Below are 22,597 nucleotides of genomic sequence, written 5' to 3' on the forward strand. Positions count from 1 at the left end.
GGATCTTGTCCTCAAACAAAATATTCAGCAGCAACAGAGAAAAGGAGGAAAAATAGAGAGCGACATGCTTGGTCTCTTCAAAATAAGTACAATGAGGGGGACATTTGTAACTCTGGTTGGTCAGGTTGGTCAAACAGAAACTGTGGCCAACATTGACCAACTGACCCATTTCAGAGAGCCAGAACAGAGGATTCCTGCCAAGCTGAAAAAGGTTAGCATCTCTCCTTTGGCCTCCCTCTCTCCTTCACAACAACTAAACCCCACCAACTACGCCACAAATCCCCCCCAACATCTCAACCCCATGCACCTGGGTTAGACCCTCTGCCAGCCCAGTCCCCAGGAGAGAGCCCTCGCCATAGTACTGGTAAATCCCATTCAGTAATGTGAAATCAAGTATTATTATGCTATATATTTTTTGTTAAATGACATGTTCTGTATTTCCAGTTCTCCAACATTCAGGTGTAGGTGAGATTCTATTGGCCAAGTTGGGCCCATATAAGCTTTTTACAGCTGATTTAACAACGTGGCTCCTGGGTGGGAATAGGAGAGTGAGGTAAGTGTTGTGTTGTAAGCTGCTGCAAGACTTACTCTTTGAGATTCACATTAATAATTTTGTGTGTATGTTGTCAATGCTTATCTGTTGTGGGTGACACAAAGGATAACCATAAAGAAAATCAAGGTGATTGACACCTTTTGAAATGACAGCCATCTGGAATGGGACACCAAAGGGGATGAGAACGTAAGGATTATCATCAATGGTTGCTTATTAAAACTGTTTGGTACAATTAAAACATGTAACACTAATTATCCCTTGCAGCTTGATGTTCCTGAGTGAGATGTGTTGATTGGGGCTGTTTGCAAGGATAGGCATTGGACCCTTGTAGTAAATGCACTCAATCAATGCCATTTAATAGTATTTACAACTCTGAGAATCTTGTACATTGAAGTATCCTATCTGTAACAGGTCATGTATCCAAAGGAGGGCAGATCTATTTTTGTAGATCCATTTGGAGCCACTCACCAACAACTTACAGACTGTGGGAATGCAACCAGGTGAGCAAATTAAAGTTTTATTGTCATGATGTTTGATATGTTTCTGATGTGCTTAATATTTTACTTTAGGGCATTCATGCAGGAAAAAAATGTCAACATGTCAAGATGGAGGTGCGACACAGTGTCACATCCAGTCACATGAAGTGGAGTTGGTATGCCATTAAAAGAGAAAATGGACTACCATTACATCCCAGAAATTCACAGGGCAATTGCAAGGAAACGAGTGTCATCAGGACATGGAAGTGGACTCCCTCGACTTACAACCGTGAGACGGGACAGCACACCATGCTGACGTGGGTTATTTGATTTGGTGTGCCAGTTCTCACTACACAGGCGCTATTGAATAGAATAGAATGCCTTTATTGTCATTATGCACAAGTACACAGTACCTGTGCAATGAGACTGAAGCAATCCCTTTACACTGTTGACACAAAAAAATTGGTCGAAAGCGCCAAACCTTGGAGACCCAAGTCAGCAGGGGCCAAGGTAGGAAGTAAACGTGTGTATCGAACCGTCGCTGCTTCTATTTTCAATGAATTCTACTTTTGTAATGATTTTAACATACATGTTTTCTTCCCCTTTAAGATGTCATTTATAAAACCAAAATGTCTGACACAAAGTCTTTATGGTCCTTCAACAGGTCCGACATGGCCCCCGACACAGAGGCACGTGAAGGAATCGTCTTTCAGTCCAAATCAAAATGTTCACGTATGTTCTTGTGCAGGAGTACTTTGCAAAAAAAGCTGATTTATTTTACCCATATAAAAATTTAAAACACAATCAACACAGTTTGCAATGATCAGCTCTGCTGTGTGAACTTGGGGGAGGGGGGGCGGGAGAGACAAACCTCTCCAGTATTTTAAATCTGTACTGCAGTAACTATTTTAAACACTAGCTGTCAGTATTACATTTTGACCTGTGAGATATTTCTGGACCCTGGTTAAGAAACCGTTATCATGACCAAAATCATGTCCAAAGATCTGGCTTGTGAAAAAACAAAGGGCAAACACACACACACACACACACACACACATATAGGAAAGCAACAGGATTATTTATTTCCATGTGGTCATTTCTGGCTTGGCGCCATCGACCAGATAACCTCCATCACCTCCACCCTCCTCTCCGTCCTCGCTGCTCCCCACTTCCTGTAACGACTACAAGGCTGCAGGACTTCATTTTCATTTCAGGAGAAGAGGCGAGGGAGGGGAGACAACGTGTCAGACTGATGGTTTGGCTGAGGATCAGCGTGTTTTATTCATGCCAGGGGGTGTCCACACACACACACACACACACACACACACACGCTGACGTCGCTCTGAGGGAACCCGTCTTTAACCTTGTCTCCCTCTGCAAAGACAAATCGTTCCTGTTTTATGGTCCCGTTGTCCCATTTGAACGTTGCCCGCTGGGCCTTTTGGGACACTTTGACATTAGACATTAGTCCTTATCTTGTAAAGAAGAAGGGCACGGTTCTAAAACAGAAGTAAACATGCAGATAGCATTCTGCTTTACACATTAGCTATCAATCAAACTGATGAATGAGTTGGAGGCCAAAGAGACTGAGAACCTAAATACCTGCTGTCTGATGAAGATGTTCTTAGGGTGTAAACACCTGGTTGCACTTAAGAGCAGGGATGTGTGTGTATGTACTTTTGTATGAGGGCTCATTTAATCTGGATCAATGGAGGTAGGATAAAGCCTGACATCCGGCGCATGAGTAAGGCTTGGCCCCTCACATTCTTCTTTGCCGTCCATAAACACTGTTTGCTTCGGGAAACAGACTTCGAGCTAGCAAGCTACACGCTGCAAATGTCAAGTTTTAAAGAACACGTGGATGGTGCAACCAGGCCGGCATGCTCGGTTCTTTCAGGGAATGGTTGTAAATATTTACAAAGAATATGTTTAGGGCGTCTCCTCTATAACGGGGACGTTTGGGACTGATTGGTGGGATTGATTAGGACAAAGTACACACAGAGATACACTAGTAAGAGATAATGAGGTGTAACCATGTATCAGCTGATCTAAATATCTTGCTTTTCTGCATTGAGACGCTGACCAAGCAGCTGTAATTGACGAGTTGGGAGTGACAGGTCGATAACCCCATACACCACTCGTTTTTGTCTATAGATTAAACACACAATATTAAATTTGTTAATTAGCTTTATAAAAGCTGGTGGATTAAAGAACACAGAACCGTTGCTTCTCTCCCATGCTTTCTCAGTGGGACAGACCCTTTCCGACCTTTAACCAAACAAATTTTCAAGAGACTCCATTGTCTAAAGACTTATTTCCAATATTGGAATGAAATCATGAGTCTTGCTAAGGCACTCCCATCATTAGTCCCAGTCTTTGTCCTGTCTGGACGTTAAGATAAAATTAAACTTATTTTATCATCAGTTTGAAGTCTTGGCGGTAAACTTCCAATCTAGTTGTAGTCCTGCAACGTGTGACCCTGCGAGATTCGCAGTCTTTACATATGACAGTTTTTAACGTTGGGTGTGAGGGGATTGTGTTTAGATGCGTTGTGTAGATGGTGTCAGACTTTAGTCTTTTCAAAGTCTTCTGGTGTTTGGTTGGCATAACGAGGAAGGAAGGGAAGGAACCGTGTATGCATTTAACGACCTGAGATGAACCCATGGTGTGCTTATTAGATTAAACAGGTGTGCATCATTAGCACTTTCAGCAGCAAGTGTGTGTACTCTGATGGAAGCCATAGTTGAGCACACACACATGCATGTAGATTCCTTTTGATGTTAAGGGAAAGATTAAAAAAGAGAAACTAGATCTGTGAATTCTCACAGAATCATAATTGAAATCATATCTTGCTGCTCAGTCAGAATCTTAATAACCCCGGTGTCCCAGTCTCTGTAACAATAATCATATATGGGATGTTTTGGACCTATTAGCAGACATCCATTTAAAACGTAGCCAATGGCATTTAAAAAGAGCCTTTTTTCATGTCCCATGAAGTTCCTCAGCGTGTACTTTAGTAACATGTGTGGTCCAGGTAGCTTTGCATAAAAGTTTATAATTCACAAGGCTACTTTTACTTTAAGTACATTTCCAAGCCTGTACTTTGTTACTTTCACTTAAGTAAAGAGGTTAAATCAGTACTTCTTCCAATTTAGTATCTGTACCTCTACTTGATTATGGGGAGTGAGTAGTTTTGCCATCTCTGACACAGACCCATTCCTGAGAATGCATTGAACTCAGGGCTGTGTTTTAGTGCGGCCATCAGCGAACCTGATCTCAGTTTCCTCCATTGAACATCTTTGAAAGTGAGAGCCTCCTTTTCTTCTCTTCCTCCTTCACTTTAAAACAGCATTAAGCCTTTGAAGTGTGAACAGCAGCCAGAAAGTTAAAATCCACGGGAAACCCCAATTATGAGCAACCCCTGCTGCGTTACAGGAACTTACAGGAAGTCCTCCACAGCCCCTGACTGCATCTGGGTCAGACAGACTGTCCTCCCTCAGCTGTGTGGAGGCCCCGGGTCACAGACGGACCTGAGGCCTCTGTAGCACTTTTACAACTAAATGAGTTTCTGAAGAAGTCAGACCATCTGTGTCACAGAGACGCTTCTTTCTTTCTTTCTTTTAAATCTACAGTCGGAATGTATGTGAGCGAGAGTGAGACATCTCCCTTCTATACTATCTTTGTTGGGAGCTGCACGTGCTCAGTAGCTTAGTAATATCCCATCAGCTAGAAAACTCTGCCCAGCTTTGGTCAGTACAAGGCAGGATTAGCTGGGAGACTTCTTCTAGACAAGGGACACTTGTGGAATACCTGCAGAACAGGGACAGGAAGTGGTTCTTTTGGAGATTATGGTCAACTATGCTACAGTTAGCCATCTTGTCTCGGCTAGTGACGTAGAAAGCCGTGTAGCTCACAGGAGACTGAAGGCAGAGGACATTCAGAAACCATATCTCTCTCAAACAGCATGTTTTTGTTTTTTTTTCACAAAGTTTCTACATGTGAAAGCACCAGAGACAAAATATCACCCCAAATTCCAGAATTTGTTTCTTCTTCATAATGTGGGCACTTTATAGGTGACTGGGTACAGGCACTGCCAGATGACAGTCCTTTCAGGGGCCAAAACAATTAGTCCAATTTAGGATAAAGATTGTGGTTTGGATTAAAACTCCAGGGGAACTCCGCTCTCCAGCTTGAAAGCGTTGTGTTTTATTTTGCCACACCGTTATGCTATTTCAATTAGAGACTTTTTTTCCATTGGAGATTGAAGTTCATTAATAAGTGTTTTGGCATGGCTGGCTGAGTAATTCAATGGCATTAGTGTTGAAGAGGGGATTTAACTCTTCCATGTTAGGTTGCGCATGATCAAAAAAACCATCCTCTTCCCCCCCCTCCTCCTCCGTTTTTATCAAAGAATTGCACCCAGACTATCACTATGCTGCTTCTCACTGGAGTAACATGCGGCTTTGACCCCACTGTCTGGTTCTCTGGCTCTCTGGCTCTCTGGCTCTTAATGCTTCTCCCTCGTTAAAGCTGAGCAGCTTCAGCTGGGGGGGCGTCGGTCCCAGCACAGGCACACACCTGGAGAGGATTACACAAAAAGATGAAAAGAAAACTGAAGAAAATGGTGTCACATTATCATCATGTATCTCCTGTAGCTTGCAATGCATTTAGATTTAAATTCTGCATGACTGATTCCTTAGACATCTTCAACAATTCTTAAAATTTTCATTATTAATTGATTAATTGCTAAGTTCATGTTAATAACCACTGTGTCTTACTCAAGACCAACTAAACCGAGAACAAGTCCTTACCAAGATCACTCACACACACACACACACACACACACACACACACACACACAAAAAATAAATGTAGAAAACTGTAACAATTATCATTTTTTATGCATCACTTCAGTTTTACCTGCTGGTTCTTGAACTCCTCATTATTTGGCACAACAAACCGTGTGTGTGTGTGTGTGTGTGTGTGTGTGTGTGTGTGTGTGTGTGTGTGTGTGTGTGTGTGTGTGTGTGTGTGTGTGTGATGTTTGTTCTCAGGTGGCAGATCTACAGACCGTCAACATTTTCTGCTCTATGTCCACCTCTCCCCCTGCAGGGCACAAACAACCCTGGCAACAACCAGCGATGTCGAAAGGCGACTGGATGGCTTCATCTGTGACTCTCCGCCAAACGGCTCATCTGATTGGCCGGCCAGCTACAACTGGTGAAAAATGCATTGCAATTAGTCAAGCTCCCAAAACAAAAATTGTTAAAGTTCCAGTAAGCGGGAGCTTCCCCGCCGCCACTGACCTTGTGAACTCTAACATAGATCGAAGTTAACGTCGAACATTTTTGTGCTCTGACGTCATGTACCTTTGTTTTCACACCTTTAGGCTCATGGCTTTGAACACCCACCTTCCTCTTTGAACCTTTCTGTCTTCAAAACACAGAATTAATCCAATTAGCTCCAGTGATTGTGATGCTCGTGTGAGCCGCACAACATTTACACTTGAGTTCCCAGACTGCAGAGGAACCAGGTCGCCCTCAGCAGAGTGGAGACGTGATCACACAGATCCATCACGGCTGCAGAAACTGGACAGCTGATTCGATGAAAGCTTAGCTTCTGTCACTCCGGGACTCCGTGGGTCACTCTCACGGTTGGTTGTGTGTTTGTGAGACTCTCTTTCACAACACTTCTTTTATGAACTACACAAATATATTCAATAGTGCTGTACATTTTTCCATGTTAACATGGAAAATGGATCGGCTTGCTTTTTGTAAATTATTTTTCAGTTTTTAAAAGGGTTAAAAGAATTATTTGGGGGGGGGGTGGGGTGCAGTTGTGTGCTTAATCATGAAGTGGTGTTTCAGACTGGACGTGCTGCGATGACGAGAAAACACACAGATCACTTTGGTCTTGTCAATGGAACCATTTGGCAACTTTTAAAGGAAACTTTCCATTCTGAATCTTGTTGGCGTCGATTTCGGCGTCTGGCGCTCGCCATCCCCTTAAAGCGCAACATTACTACTCTTTGGCCGAGCCTAAACAAGTGTGTGCAGCTGTTGTTTTGTTTCTAGTCTAGCTAGATCTGGTGTGGTGTTTTTCTAACGTTACTAGTTGTGGAAACAGCATGTGAAAAAACTACAAAGAGGACCGACGTGTGTGACCCAAAGGAGTACAAGACTAACATCCTACAGCTGAGGTTCTCAAAGTTAGTACCCAAAGGTACAAATCTGATTTTTATTCAAGGTCAGAGGTCCAAAACGATTGAAAATAACACAGTAACTGTTGATTAAACAACTAACTCACTTAGACAGTTTAAGCACTAGGTTTTGTTGGTTGATTCCGGGCAGACCTGGCACATCTAGAACGAGCCCATTGTAATCTGCAGCAAACAGCAGAATCAGGACTTTTTGGAAATGAGGCTGTGCTAGTTCTGAAACCTTCCTCCTAGCTGTTGCGAGAGATCTTGATGGATGTGCACATGTCGTGTCTCCGTGCCTGAACTGTCTCTGACTAAGAGATCAGAAGGGCTTTGAAATCACTGAAACTGAAACCCTCTCAGGTTAAGACAATGAGTGATTCATACTACAGCTTTCAGAATTTGAAAACTCCTCAGAATCTCTTCATATGCACGGGTTCATCGGGTTCACAAGTCAACATCAAAGATCCAGAAAAGTAGCTTCCAGCCAAACAAGATATGGAAGTTGTTGGAGGAAGTATAGGTGTTGTGACAGCTTGGCTAAAAAAGCAATTCAGAAGAATCACTTGGGATGAAGATGTCAGTGTTTTCTGTCACACTTCCAACTCATCTTTATTTACACATTGCATTTCTTCACCAAGAGCAATAGTGATCATGCAAAGAGTGAGCCATAAGATTAAATAAAATTAACATAATGAAGAACAAGCTGCAAAGAAGAGCGATCAGACCTAAACATTTAAAGAAGGTTTGGGGGCAGGAAGACCTTCAAACCATATAACAATAGATGTTGTTTGTCCTTGCCTCCAAAACGACCGACTGAAAGGTTTTCCGTCCGTTTCCATCTAAACCAGAGCATGTGACGGTTGTGGTTTTAAACATGTCTTGAGAATCATTGAGAAATGGATGCAGTTTGGTTAGGTTTTTTGACACAGAAACAACTTAGTTAAGTTTAGAAAAAGATGGTTGTTTGGGTCCAAAACATTTACAATGTATACTTCACTTGCGTTTACACATGTGACACAGAATGAGAAGCAGTTGCATTTGTTCTACTTACTAACGTTTTAATTTCAAACGGGACATGACCGCTGCTATCCTGGTTGAAACTTCTGCTTTTTAACCATTGGGATTTGATGTTTGGCAGAGATGGAAAGTAAATGTCTGCAGCCCTATCTCAGACCTGCACTTTATTCGTTGGTCACAAAATAAAATAAGTTTTATTGAAAGCTTGCTTGGGTTTGTAGTTGGATGAGGGCGAGGGCCGAGGACGTCCACTCTGTCTTGAGTGACTGGATGAAAATTTGAACAATCCTGCACCTCTATGATCACGTGACCTGCATCAAAGGCTCACAGTTCTGCAGCGCTGCGGGTCAGCTGGCGAGCAGAAAGCCTTCATGTCAACACGGCTTAGTCTTCCTTAGCACGCCACATTTAACCCCGTGTTAACCCCGTCTGCTGCAGCTGCTGCCGGCCCATCGCCAGAAGTCTGACTTCTCATGTAGAAGCAGCTTCAGATAGGAATATTTTTTGCGCATGGATCCAACATCTTGTATGTTGAGCTGCTTCTTTGGGAACAGGAAAGACTGTCCTCCAATTAGTTGTTTGTTAAAGCAGCCTTTCTAAGATCAGATAAGATCAAACTGTCTGTTCACACAGGAATCTTTCTTGCAATCGTCTGCTTCAACAATCAACAGATGACAATAAAAAACATTAAAAAAACATCTGTGTGTTCACACAACAAACATCTCACACGCACCCACACAAACACAGAGGCTATTTCTCTCTGTCTCTTATGTATCTTCAAAACTTTCTTTGCCAACCTTTTCAACTTTTAGATATATGTATATCCTATGGATATGACTATAACTAGTCTGCAACGCAGCAGTAAGGAACTAATTTACTCGAGGGAAAAACTGCTTGAACTCAGGACAATGGCACAAGCCGGACAAGCAGGCACTTTTCATGCAATCCTAGAGGAACTAAGACGAGAATACCGAGGATGAGGAGCTGGAGCTAAACTCAAGGCTGGGGTTATGGAAAGGTGATGGAGGTTCAAGCCGTCCATTCCTTCGTGTGTGATGGGGAATGTTAACTCATTGGCTAACAAGACTGACGAGCTGGCTGACCTGGTGAAGAACGTTAAAGTAATCATGGAGTGCAGTCTACTATGCTCTATGGCGACATAGCTCACAAACGACATCCCGGACGCTAACGTGGAGCTAACCCGCTTTTCAACTGTGAGAGTGGACAGAGACAAACAAAAAAGTGGCAAAAACAAAACGTGGGGGGCTTGCACTCTTTGTCAACACCAAATGGTGCAACCCAGGACATGTGACGTTTGGTGAAGGAATCTGCTGCCCCGACATTAAGCTGTTAGCGGTGGGACTCCGTCAGTAATACATGGCTAGGGAGCTATCGCACGCCATCGTTGTTTGTGTTTACATCCCTCCACGAGCTCTGGCCAAAACCCCATGTGACGTCACAACTATCGCGAGGCTTCTGGCTCAGCACCCTGAAGCCTTCATTGCGATCCCAGGGGACTTCAATCATGTTACACTGGACTCAACCCTTCCTGCCCTCTTCAGTTCGTAAATTGCACTATACCAGCCTCCATTGAAGGGGTCAATGTGAGGTGGTCGGCACCTATAAGTACTTGGGGGTACATGTAGACAAGAAACTGGACTGGTCAGCCAACGCAGATCTCTGCTCTGCTTCTTGAGGAGGCTGCGTTTTTCATTTTCATTTTTTCATTTCCAAACAAAAATCTGTTGGCCGCCAAGTACAAGGACCATCCATCTACCTATCCATTTTGCAGAGATGCCTAGCTCCACCCAATCCGTATCTCGAATCCGAGTCGAGTGTGAAGTCCTTTTGAGGACGAATCTCAGTTCTGAAGTTACTGTCTCGAGTCTAGAGTCTCAAACTCAAGCCCCCATCTCCGACTGAACCAGATTATAAACCCAATGCTTACAGTGCGTGCAGTGCTTCTCTTGTTTCACTCTCTATCATCAGCAGTTGAAGCACAGCTGAAGCCTGAAAGATTGATTATCGATGATGTTTTCTGACACGTAGAGCACGGATGACCGACCTTTGCAGCTGGAACGCTGTGCTATGCACCCAGCGATGTTACCAGGTCATTGAGCACTCCAGCAGCACTCAACTTATCTGATACCAATATCCTCTGGAGGGCTAATTTCATGACATAAATACACCATAAAAATAAAGGGCCACACCATAGTTTCATAGGTTTTATTCCATTTACTTTATATTTGATGTTACTTCTGGTTGCAGTTTGGAGTCCTCTCCTGGCTGATGATTTGTTGATGCGGTTTGCGTCGTTTTGTTCGGAGGTCTTTCCCTCCCACAGTTATTCTGACGTTAGTAAGACACTGATAAGCTCGCATCAAACCCTTCTGTAATGTGGAAAACTTGTTGTGTTAGCTGAGCTTTCTTCAGTGTGTCCCTACTGTTGATGTCTCGCTCAGTTCAAAAGGGAAGTACTGTAATTGTTACACTCAAGTTGATTATAATCATGAGGCTCAATCCAAGGTTGCACGGGGCAACTAGGAGTTAAGGGTCTTACTCAAGGACACACTGGTTGATGTATCACAGTGGGAGTTGAACCCAGATCCCCCACACCAAAGGCACGTGTCAGATCCACTGCCCCCATCACCAACCACTGACCATCAGAAACAGCTAATGTTTCATAAAAAGACATGTCCTGCGGTGCTTGTAATTATGCAGTATTAAAACAGTACATGCTGGGTTGGTTGTCAAATAAAACAAAAAAGAAAAACTCAGTGATGGAAAAAACCTAATCTTGTAAAAGAAATAGTGCAGCTGTGACTAATAAAGCTGAGTGAACTGGCAGGAGGGGAGCTGGTTGTCTGGAATATTTCCTCTTCACTTTTTAGAATTTTGAACTTTAATGTGGTAATGTTATTTAATGTTCCCTGTGTCCTGGGGTCATAGGAAACAAAGAGAAACAACATGGTTTGACTACATTTTGCAGAAGCCAAATAAAGTAGCTGTATACCTCAATAGGCTTGTCTATTAGAATAGAACCCGGTTGCCCGAGAGACTATATTTGTGTCATACTGCTAAACAATTTCTCAGTTTGATCCAGATTATGAGGAAGTTGCAGGGTTACAACCCCCAATTATCAAAACTGGGCTTTTTTCCACCAAGTTTTTTTTTTTTTTTTTTTTTTTTAAGTTTTGCAGGTTTTTTTTGTGGCTTTTTTTCAGACTTGTTGTCGCCTTTTTTTAAGTTTTTAATGATTAATGAATAATTTTAATAATTTTTTTATAGACTTTTTCAAACATGTGTCGCTTTTGGACATTTTGTTTTGGTGTATTTTTCAAGATAATTTGACAATATTTTTAGATGTATTTTTTAAATACACTATCTCAACCCCCCAATGTTGAATCCAAATTACGCCCTAGGTTTGCTCCCTCATAAAAATTAACTTTATTTAAAATCATCTACTTCACGTGTCAAACTCAAAGCCCGCGGCCCCTTACAAATTTGGAACTGGCCCCCATGTAAATTTAGGTTCCCAATACATTTTGTCCCTCCTAGTTTTTTTTCAACTCAGTTTTTGTCACTTTTCTTTCAACGTATGACTTTTTATTCTCTGACATTTTTGGCGACCAAGCTGTAAGTTGGAAGACCGCTAGCTAACGCTAGCATGCTAGCTCGTTCTCAATGGCAAAACACTGCTACAACAGCCACTAGTTGACCATAATGTCCAAAAGAACTACTTCCTGTCCCTGTTCTGCAGGTATACCACAAGTGCCCCTCGTCTAGAAGGAGTCTCCCTGCTAATCCTGCCTTGTACTGACCAAATCTGTTGAAAGAGTTATCTAGCTGATGGAAACTTACCGAGCTACTGAGCATGTGCAGCTCCCAACAAAGAGAGTATTCAAGTGAGATGTCTCACTCTGTAACTAAAACAGAGACCTAAACACACAGGGTGAAAACAGGATCTGCAGCAATTTGTGGTACAACAAAACCATGGGGTTTTTATGAAAATTAAACCATGTGAACCTATTATGGTCCAACCTTAAAATACAATTATGAACCTAAAAATTAGCAGAAGATGGACCCTTTAATAACATGAAACAGATGCAGGTGTTGTTACACGCTTTTTCAGGAATGGCAGTACTATGCTTCCGTAAGAAATGGATGCACCCTCATGTGTTTCTACATAATCCCGGCAGGGAGCTGTGCAGATGGCAGAGGTCAGTGGCTTGACCCAGGGGGTAACTGGATCTCGCCACTGGAATGTTTTTTCCTGCTGCTGTAAGGTCCATGTGGAAATACTAAGCTCCAGCAGCGCTGATCCTGAGCCCTGCTGCTCTGAGACACACCTTGCATTGTTACTGCGAAGAACTGTCTTTTTATGGTTGCATGACGTTATTTTTTAAGGGAAACTACAAAAAAACACTACATACAAAACTACACTGGGAGAGGCGTAGGAAATGACAGGAAACAACACCGGATAAAAACACGTAATAACAACGATCCCGATCCCTAACCCTAACCCAACAGACAAAGAAAAGAACAGAAACTAAATACACAAGGTAACGAGGGACAGGTGAGATGAGGGCTGATGAACAGGTGGAACGCATCAGGGCAGCCGAGACAATACCAGAGGAGGGAAAAGGGAGGAAGCAAAACACAACACGACAGAAGTTCTGCATAACGCGCTGCTGCTGACACATATACATACATATGCCCTGTTGATCTCAAGAGCTAACCCTGAAATTTCACCATGTGCTGCAATGATGTGTACCGTCCTCCGCCGCGCATCATACCAGAACAGGAAGGGAAGCATCTTACTTGTCCCACTCAAAAAAATCTCTCCACAAGTACTTTACAGAACAGTCACGTGTTTAGTATCTACCTTTCAATCCAAATACTCCTGCAATTAAACTATAAATTAAAAATGCTTTCTCTTTTGGCATAACAGGATTTATGGTGTTCTACACCGTTAATATCTTGTGGGTTTTTTCACCTCCGAGATGAATCCTTGTTGTCCATAGTGTTGTAGATATAGATATTGGTAAACTGACTGGAGGCGCTCTCCTAAACTTCCTGCCCGGCCTGTCAAACATCCCGCTGTTTGCGTATTTTTAGCAGAGTGTATTTTTAGCCAATTTTAGAGAGAGTGCTGGTTCTCATAGCTTCTGGGATACGCTGTGTATGCATTGTGTTAAATGGCCACAATTCTGTCAGTGCCAACAGGATCCTAGGCAATCCTTGGAACGCTTCGTTGAAGCATCCCGTTGAATTTAGGGGTCAGGCAGATGGAAAGACAGACGGAAGGACATTACTGGGACTCACATTGTCCTTTAAACTCATTTTGACTTACTTAGTAAATGTTACAATTAACCACTGGTCTTATTTTCAGTCATGTTGACTGAAACCTTTCCCTGTTTAAGTATTACGTCGCTACACAAGTAGTCTTTCCAGTTATAGAAAGGCTGATGGGGTGTCGAATGATCCCACTGATGTGTTTTACTGCCTCATAAAGAATTATGACATCACGTAGCTCATATTTCAGGGCTGTTCCTCACAAAGCAGCAGACTCCGATTGATAATCGATGCCATGTGGATTTCCACAGATGGTCTCTGGTTACGAGGAACATTTGGAGCCATCACACAGGAGGATCACTTTCACTGCATGTGTTCATTAGATTGAATTATGTGTCCACTGTCCTCGATAAATTACATCATCATGGATGTTAATCGTTTTATCACATTAACACTGGTAGTGGGTGTGAGTGTGTATCTGGCTTGATATCTTGTCCAGAAAGGATTGAAGGTTCATCCTCTGGGGAGTAGGAATGTGATCACGATATTTCATTAAAAACAAAATGTCAAAAATCCAGGCCTTGCCTTTGATTCCTCTCTCGCAGTCACTAAGATAACTCTCTTCCATCTAGGTCACATTGCACGAGTCTGTTTTCAACACAAAAGTCAGATGCAAAAATGTATTATATGGCCTAAAGCAGTAATTCTCACGTTTTTTTCCAATAACTTACCCCCTTTTGAACTGATGTTTTAAGCCATGTACCCGCTAACTAGCGCGAATAATTTAACAGAAAAATAAAGTCTGTAAAAAGATGTTAATGTAATTCTTGGTGGATAACATACAATTACGACATTGTGCAACACTCTCATTTAATTTAAGTATGATTGTTTTGACCACGGCGGGAAACAGACCCAGGAACCTGGGTCAAACAGCGGCCGTTTGTAACGTTACACCTCCGTTACTGGTGCCCCCCCTTTCGCTTTTAGCCATCTGTACAGTTAGCTAAATTTACCAGAGAAAACAGGAATAAGGCACCAAAAGGACCACTAGTAATTTAAAGATGTGGTAGCACTGGATCTGAGAAGAAGGATGACTCTGGAGTTGGACGGGGTGTGTTGCAATTCTGCCTTCCCCAACAGGAGAAGGCAGAATTGCATGTTTAGACTTAACATGGGACTTTAAATCTACAAGTTTATTGAGCATTTCATCAGCAACATCCTGTTTCACGTTCATACAGTCACACCGAGAACGGCCCAGTTACAACATCGGACATTAATCATCCGCAAACACTGCAGTGGTAGAGGTTTCTTTTTAAAACTTGACTTGCTCTTCTAGATTAGGTGTGTTTGTGGTCCTTTAATAATATGTAGCCACTTACTATCCCTTCAACAGCAACTCTTTGTTACAGTAAAGCCTTTGTTTAACTACTGCCATAGAAACCAAGTCTTTATACAACAACACAAAGCCCATAAACCCAGAGTAAATCACCCAACTGGTTCTCAGTTAGCTCCAAGCATTAGCTGCTGAATGAGAGTGCATGCCTATCCAACACTCTTCAAACACAACAGGATTAGAAGGGCTGGTGGTTCTGTCAACACTGACACCAACGAGATTCTCACTCCTTCATCAAACAGTCAGAAATAAAACAACCTGCAAAACTTGTTTTCTCACCGGCTTAAAAAATGTAGAACCAGATGTGGCTACACAGCGCTTTGAGATGATTAAGAGTGTTAAGAGCAGAAAACAGTAGCATGTATGAGTAGAATGAAAAGTGTGAAATTCCGAGTAGGGGGGTTGGTTCGGGGGGTAAATGGGTCAAACAACACAGGACTTTCAAACCCAAATGTCCCTCCCTCTTTTCCCTAAACTCAACTGTCCCCTCCTCCTTTACCTAAACCCAACTGTCCCCTCCTCTTTTCCCTAAACCCAACTGTCCCCTCCTCCTTTCCCTAAACCCAACTGTCCCTTTCTTCTTTCCCTAAACTCAACTGTCCCCTCCTCCTTTCCGTAAACCCAACTGTCCCCTCCTCTTTTCCCTAAACCCAACTGTCCCCTCCTCCTTTACCTAAACCCAACCGTCCCGTTATTATTTCCCTAAACCCAACTGTCCCGTACATGTCCCATGTAAACGTAACTTTTATAAGCCGACCCATGATCTTTTCCTTAACCTAACTGCGTCAAAAGTGACGGCAATAGTCCCGACCCAGCGCATCTAGATAAAGCAAATTTAGATCTGATGCTAAAGAAGACTTTTACCATCAAAAACCAGTGCCAAAGGCACCTGACCAAGTGTCCATATTTCAGACGATGGAAGTGAAACCGCCTCCTCACTGAGGTGGCCGCCTGGTGTCACCAAATTGACAATTTCTTAAGTCATTTTGCGTGTTATTGCAACAAAACTAAAAGTCCTACCCTGAAAAACGCCCATGTAGGTTGTTTGTTCAAGTGGCAATGACAACTTGTATTTTGATCAACATGGCGGCGCCCTCTAGTGGCCGTAGAAAGTTGGAGTTGTGGATGTTTCAAACAGGTCAGGGACAATCACCCAGGGGACCAAGGTTCATATCCTGTTGGTCATATTAGAAGGTAGGGACGGACGACCAATATCGTCTTATGGTTTGGAGGATTTGTTGCTCTCCCACCCAAAAAGAACATTTTAGGTACAGTCTGTGATTGGCTACTTCTCTTCCCTACTCCAGCCCAGATTGGTTGACTTAGCTCCTGCTCAGTATCCATTATGAATATGGAATGATGCTGAACAGATGAAGGAAGAACTACAGATTTGAGGTTTTTACTGAAATGTTTGTACAGTATGTTTCACAGTATGATTATATACAGTATGTATACAAAAATATTTTAAATCCTGCACTGCAAGATGACCATTGACGCAAACTCAAGCCATTTCATTCAGATTTATGCTCCTCTAAATAGACTCTGGGGCCTCCACATTAGGAACTCGGCCTGGAATACAAAATGAGCTTTGTCTGCTGCGATGCAGGTAAACAAAATGAGCACACACACACACACACACACACACACACACACACACACACACACACACACACACACACACATACACATACACACATATACACACACACACACAAACACAGACACAGTGCTTAGAGGTAAATCTTGTTGGAAATGCAAATTTGCAGCAGGGTTTTAAATCCTCCTCCACACATTTTAACTGCATGCACACAGACCAAAACCTGCAAGTAAAATCTGCATCTTCCGTTGGATGCTCGGGATGTTGGATGACCAAAAAGGGTTGCCTAGCAACCCTGTCTGCATGTGAGGCAGCAAGTGACGGGATCACAGCGCATTCGCTGAGGGGAGACCAGCGTGTTTGGGTGGAGAGAGAGAAAGAGACAAAGAGGGCAAATCCTCAGTCCAGCTTGGCTGAAGATCAAGCTGAGGCGTTGTGTTCTGATGATGAACATGAAGCGAGCGGAGGATCTTAACATGTCACCGTGTAATCAACAGCCACAGATCCACAGAGAGCCAGGATGCACCACTTCACAACGTCCGTCTGTTCCTTATGACTGACAAGCAGCTTCATGCTCAGTTTAATAAAGAGGAGTTTTCAAAAGCACCAAATGGTTTTTATTTTGAATGAAAACCTCTTTTTCAGGTATATGAAACTAAAAACCAGGAAGAAAAAATACAGTATTTTGAAATGCAGCTCCTTTAAATGAACCTACCATAAGTCTGTGACACAGCTCCGTCCTCATTTGAGTTGTTTTAGGTAACTCATCATAAATCAATCCCAGATGATTTCCTGACTTTTACTAATTATTTTTGGTTGCCTAAACTTAACAAAAATGACAAAAACGATGATTCAACCATCAAAATGTTCCGTAATTCAACTAACCGAATAATCTCCTAATTGTTGTAGCTCTAGTTACTACAGTCATCGAAGCTTTAATGTGTAACTTTGTTTTTATTAATGAACGTCTGCTACATTCAAGCCATTACCAAATGAGTTGCTACAAAGCTAAATAAATCAAGATCATGGAGGCTTGTATCATGTGGACGCGCCAACAGTTTGGTTGTCATTACTTTGAATTCCTCATGGGGGCGACAGAAACTACGCACTATACCTTTAACTCACTGACTCGTTCAGGACAGCGTTTTCAGTCTCCACGCTCAGTGAACTGACTTCCTAAGTGAAATCACTCCCATAACTAACTACAACAGTGACTCCCAGTCTTTATTTGCAATAAACCTCCTGAATGTTCAATATAGGACTTTTACTTGTAACAGAGTATTGTTCCAGTGTGGTAACTCCATTTGTTTCTCTGGTAAAAACTCTGTCCACACGTCAAACAGTCACAGCTTTTTTTCACAGACTCAGGGGTAATGAGATAGAATTTCAAGAAAACCAACAGACTGAATCTCCGCCCCACTCCTCATACCTGAGAGAGTTTTGCAGTCCCAGCTCGAGCCGGCTGGTTGCTTCAGGCGGGTTCACATGGGCCCAGTGTTTGCACACCTGGAGAGCCTCCTGATTCAGAGATAAACATGTGGAAACATGCTGAGAAAGCCCAGTGTACTCGCACTGAACGCCATCGCACTTGTGACTCAAACCCTGCAAGGACTAGTGTGAGAACTACATACACACATCTTTATCATTTTGTAGGGCTACTTAAAACTGCACCATACAAAGAAAATCAGGGAACTACTTTCACTCTTGATCATAATCAAATGAAGCAAAGAAGGATGTGCATTGCTTTGTAACCGGCAGAGCCAACAAAACAAAGGTCATGTTTTTATTTAATGTAATGATTTGGGTGGTGATGGCCCAGTCGTTATGACGCATGCCTTTGGTGTGAGAGACCCTGGTTTTATTCCCAATGCGATACCTAAACAATACATCAACCAATGGGCCCCTGAGCAAAACACTTAACCCCTAGTTGCTCCAGAGGCGTGCAACCTCTGACATATATAGAATATACGTAGTAACTAGGAACTGGGAGTTGGCTACTGCTACCAGTTAGCCACCTCACACTGCAACAACACACACAAGTTCACCCTAATCTTAAAAAAATTAGATTAGAATTAAATTAGAAGAACTACTTTCATGTCCCTGTTCTGCAGTTTTTTTTTTTACAAGTGCCCCTCGTTAAGGAGAAGTCTCCCTCTCTGTTTTCTCTTCTGCAAGTTACCGTGTGTAAATGTGTGTTTTTAGCACTCTGAGCTGTTGCATGGGAGGAGAACCAAGACGAACGACAAGCAAGTGGCAACAGTCAGCACAGCTCTGCCTATCTGGCACAGTTGAACCAGACAAGGTTTGGGATTTCCAGCCCTGCAGCTGCTCGGCGGCCCCGGGACACTGCAGGGAGTTTGGAAGGAAATCAAACATCACTGCCACTGATTCATTTAACACCAACCCTTCCCCCCAAATCCTCCCCCATCCCTCTCTGTTTCTGGCTCTACCCTGCTATGCACCTCTTGACCCTCCCCCCCCACCCATTTCTTACTGTAATCCACAGCAGTAAGGGTTTTTGGTTTTAGGTTTCCATGGAGTTTGGTTACATTCATGTCAATTGTTCCATTTGGCTCAGACTATATTTAGGCCATTTACAGATAGCAATGTTTATTGGGTTTTAGAATACAGCAGCAACAGATGACTTTTTACAGCATCTCAGGGTCATAAACACAGACATGGCCCGTGGCTCCACTTTTAACTTTGATTTGAATGCCATACCAATTATGTTGTTGCTAGGAAACCTCAGGAGTGTATTAATCTAATCCATGCTCTTTTTCCTAAACTTCACTTGTCATTCCGTGGCCTACTGTATATTTAACTTTCGTCGCCACATACTGTAAGTCTCAGTTTTTGGGGCCTAAACTTAACCGTAATGTCTGCTGTAAACGACCGACAGCTCAGGGCGCCGCTCTGTGCCCAAAGGACAGAGCGGCGCCCTGAGCTGTCGGTCGTTTACAGCGGTGCACCGTAGCCGCTCTATAGCTGCAAAACACAGCTACTATTTGCTGCTTTTACGGTCGAGCTGGAGTTCTGACGCCGGCATCGTGAAGCTCTGTGGCTGCTTACACGGTTAACTGCAGGGTAAAACAACCATGACCATACACATGTTCCACCAAAACAAGTTCCCTCCCGAGGCTATTTTGCAGAGGCACCGTGGCTCCGTCAGGCGGTTAGCGCCGCCCAAAACAATTGTGATTGGTTTAAAGGACAGGTCTTCAATTTTTTTTTAAACCAAGGACCCCTTTTCTGAAAGAGAGACAGCTGAGGGAGCCCCTAAAAAAAACAAAGTTGCATATTAAACTGGGTCTACAATAACATGTAGGGTGGCCTAAGGCATTCTTAGTACATAGAAAAAGGCATTGGCATAGGAAGGTTATCATCAGTGGGGATTTATATTTGCTATTAATATGTTGGATACATGTTAAGCCATTTTTATTTTTGAAAAAACTTTCAAATATGGCCCCTGCAGTGACTCTGAGGACCCCCTAGGATTCCCAGACCCCCTGTTGAACCAGAGCACGTTTCTCTCCCATGCGAGACAAGTATCTTCTTAATCGTCAGTTTGGGAACCACTTCCTCAGATGAGCACTTAAAATGAACTACTACGGCTACCATGTGTAATCACTGTTCCGTTATCTTTAGTGTGACTATTATTGCAACTGTGCATCACACCCCCAACCGGCACCGTCAGACCCCACCTACCAAGAGCCGGGTCTGTCCCAGGTTTCTTCATTAAGGGAGTTTGTCCACGCCGCTGTCGCACTCTCGGGGGAACTACTTGAATTTTTGGGTTAGGGTTAGGTTTTATTAGGTTAGGGTTAGGTTATTGTTGGGTCCTTTGTAAATTATAGAGTGTGGTCTAGACCTACTCAATCTGTAAAGTGTCTAGAGATAACTTTTGTTATAATTTGATACTTTAAATAGTATTAAATTGAAATTATTAAACCTTGGTCAGATTCGGAGCGACATAATCCAAATATTTGCTTTCATAAATGACATGGTCAGCAGACCTGCTTGGTCACACAAACATCAGAAAAGCCAGGATAATGGAGATGCACTGGTCTAATTCCTAATCCAGGACTGGCCTCCTTCTGTGTCCCGAGAGTCACCCCGGAGCTCCGTTCTAAAGAAAATTATAAGATAATGACGTACAGACAGAAACACAAGCTTCGTTTCACCCTCTGAAATCACTACGCATCACCAGTGGTGGAGCAGCTTGGCTCCCCTCAATAAGACATGGGCTCCCCTCAAAAATGTGAGTTGAGACATTTTGGGGGGTCTTCAAAAAGACTTTAAAAAGTGTCGTTTTGACATGCAATTTCAGTTTTGTGTATTGTGATCATGTTGGATTATAATTTGTAATATTGAAAACATATACATTCATTCATGCATGATGGAGATTTAAACCTAATTCACTTTAATAAAGATAACTAAACAAGCTTTCTTGTCAAGAGCATCAAGGCGTTGCCGCGCTCAAAAGTCAGCCAGCAGTGGAGAGACAGGAAGATTTGTTTTTGGGGTGCTTTGCTTAGGCCTAATTGAATGGAGGAATTATGGTATTTAATTATGGTAATTAAGCCACTTGTAGCTGTCATGTATCTGTAAATCAGTGTATGTTGTAAAGCACACAACCCCCATCCAGTGAAACTGTGCTCTGTACGCTACATTTCAGAGAGAAATTTAATTTTTTACTCTACGTCCTTCATCTTACAGCTTTAGTTACTAGTGACTTTACACATGAAAGTTTTTGCACACAAAACACATGTAGTTTAAGTAAACAAGCCGACAATATAACGCCCTACAAGTCCAGATGAGATTATTAGACCATTAAACACACAACAGTTTGGATCCTTTCAAGTTTTTAAAGTGGCATTTTTATGCATTTTAATTTTAATGATTTACATCCATTATCACGATTATACTTACATACTTAACTAACATTTTCAATGCAGGACTTTTACTGTAGGTATGTTTTACTGTGGTATTAGTACTTTAGGATGTGAATACTTTTACCCACTACCACCACCCATCAGCGCCTGAACAGCGTAACTCTCCTCGAGGGTGTAGCCTCCACAGACACGCCAGCCATGGTCGTTGCCAGCTGTCGTCCGATGTTTTGATTCGCCATGGCAGAGGGCAGGTCGGGATGATGATGGACAAGCACATATTGGGGAGGCCCGGAGACGCTCGCAACCCTTCACATGCTTGAGATATTCCTCTCATCCTAAAGATAGGTTGATTCAGAGCTCTAGGGCAGAGCCAAATGTTTTTTGATTACAGACCTAGGTAAAGATGCGCATGAACTGCAAGAATACTTTGGATGGTTGGAATAGATCCACACTGCTATAAGCCTTCAGGTTCACTGTGTAAAATGATACATTTTAATTAAAATCTATGTGTATATATGTAAAACATATGGACAATTCACGTTTCCTTGCCTCAACAAAGAACTTGTAAATGTAGGGATCATGACCTGCTTAATAATGTTGAAGTATGATGAAAGGTTTCCACGGGAGGGAAGAAACACGAAAGAGTTCAAAGCAGACGGCGCATATTGTCGGTGGCAATTTTTTGATGAAACCTCATTAAGGAGTTGAATCAGATGGGGATCCATTCGAGAAGCTATGGCACTTTGGCATATACACTACCGGTCAAAAGTTTGGGGTCACTTACAAATTTCCATTCCACTCCATTATAGACAGGATACCAGCTGATCTGGTTGGGGGAGCTGATCTTTAATACAATATCTACATTTCCCATTATCAGCAACCATTCATCCAATGTTCCAAAGGCACATTTTGTTTACTAATCTGATATTATTTTAAAAAACTAACTAAGAAAACATTAAACAACCATTTTGCAATTATGTAAGCACATAATGTAATCTGGAAACTGCTGCCCTGGTTAAAAAAAACAAGGCAACTGATCTCAGCTGGGATTCTGCCTATAATCGAGTCCAATGGACATTTGTGAGTGACCCCAAACTTTTGACCGGTAGTATAGTTCTATTTCAGTATTCAGAAGTGATATTGGTCACTTATTTGAGCGGTCCTGTGGATCC

Source organism: Etheostoma cragini, chromosome 11, assembly GCF_013103735.1.
Source record: "Etheostoma cragini isolate CJK2018 chromosome 11, CSU_Ecrag_1.0, whole genome shotgun sequence".
Lineage (NCBI taxonomy): Eukaryota > Metazoa > Chordata > Actinopteri > Perciformes > Percidae > Etheostoma > Etheostoma cragini.